The following is a 2,001-nucleotide window of genomic DNA, read 5'->3' on the forward strand; positions in this document are numbered from 1 at the left end:
GTTATATCTCGAGAGATGTGATAGAATTTGGGATGCAGTGTAACCTGTTCATATCAAAGCATTGATTTTAGGTCAAAAGAGCTCATTATATTGCCATTTACATGTGTGTGTGGGGAGAGAGAGAGAGAGAGAGAGAGAGAGAGAGAGAGAGAGAGAGAGAGAAATTAACTACATAAACATAAATTAAAGAAGAGAGAAATGGTTAGTGGTAAAACCAAACAGAAATAAAAGAGAAAAAGGCATGAGAGAGAGAGAGAGAGAGAGAGAGAGAGAGAGAGAGAGAGAGAGAGAGAGAGAGAGAGAGAGAGAGACATTAACCACATAAAAACAAAAATTGGAGAAGAGAGAAATGGTTAGTGGTTAAACCAAACAAATAAAAGAGAAACAGACATGAGAGAGAGAGAGAGAGAGAGAGAGAGAGAGAGAGAGAGAGAGAGAGAGAGAGAGAGAGAGAGATTTTTTTTATTAAGATATGATTGTTTATTGCTTCACGGGAACTGGTCTTCCTTTTATTCTATATTGTGAACCTGGATGCGACCCATTTCATGAACTTAACCTGATCGCTTTATCCTAGGTTTAAGGTTTAAAGGACACTCATTAATGGCAGAGGCAGTGGATAATGACAATGCTGTAGCTAGTAGGACAGTGCCCTAAAGACTGACCATGTATTATTATTATTATTGTTATTATTATTATTATTATTATTATTATTATTACTTGCTAAGCTACAACCCTAATTGGAAAAACAGGATGTTATAAGCCCAGGGGCTCCAACAGGGAAAATAGCTCTGTGATGAAAGGAAACAAAAAGGAAATATTTTAAGAAGAGCGACGAGATCAAAATAAATATCTCCTATATAAACTATAAAAACTTTAATGAAATAAGAGGAAGAGAAATAAAATAGAATAGTGTGCCAGAGTGTACCCTCCAGCAAGAGAACTCAAACCCAAGACAGTGGAAGACCATGGTACAGAGGCTATGGCACTATCCTAGATAAGAGAACAATGGTTTGATTCTGGAGTGTCCTTCTAGAAGCCCCCTCTCCACCCAAGCTATGGCTGCTGAAGACTCAACAGGTAGACCTATAGAGTCCCCCCCCCCCAATCTTAGCTCGCAAGGATGGTGACGTTACATGCACTACAAGAAAATATCGAGCTTGAAAGAGACTCGAACCCCATTCCTGCTATCGTCAGACAGATAGTCTGAACTTCAACCTCTGTGAGGGATCTTATACATCGAAACAAGTGCGACACCGCTTGCACCCTATATATGTAATATTTCCGTGTTGAACGTATTTATAGGTAGATTGATGCAAGAGGACTGATAGAAGGATAGTGGATAATGGCATGAATTTGTGGATGGGAAGTCGAATGGTCGATATTTGTATATGATTCTTAGTTGATTTGAGAGAGTGAAGAGAAACCTCGAAAAGCTAGAGAGAGAGTTTGGAAAAGGTGAAGACGAAATAACGAATATTAGTTTAGATAGGAGAGGGGAACGCAAGAGGTTGACGGGTATGGTCTTCCTGGTAAATATGATGGATTATTGTGAAATGAGAGATGACATGAGACACATGATAGGATGAGCAAAAAGTGTAGTAGGACATAATACAAAGGCCTATTAAGCTACTATTCTGTGAAAATCAAGGTGGGAATGTGTGAGTGGATTTTTCAGTCAACTCTCCTTTATCGAAATTAAGTATGAATGTTGAGATTGAATGTTATATGGTATATGTGGCGTATTTTGCAGCGGTTTTGTCATTTGTAAAAATATATAGTATAATTTAATTTAGAAGTATTGGGAGCCTAAATTTTATGTGGTATATGGGGCGTATTTTAAAGCGGTTCTGTCATTCGCAAAAAAAAAAAAAAAAAAAAAAAAAAAAAAAAAAATATGTAATATATAATTATTTTAGAAGTGTTTATAACCTAAAATGGTCCTTATAGATGATGTGAAGAACGAACTTCATACCCAGTAAGTGAACATTGTTTACTGTGTGC

Source organism: Palaemon carinicauda, chromosome 33, assembly GCF_036898095.1.
Source record: "Palaemon carinicauda isolate YSFRI2023 chromosome 33, ASM3689809v2, whole genome shotgun sequence".
Taxonomy (NCBI): Eukaryota; Metazoa; Arthropoda; class Malacostraca; order Decapoda; family Palaemonidae; genus Palaemon; species Palaemon carinicauda.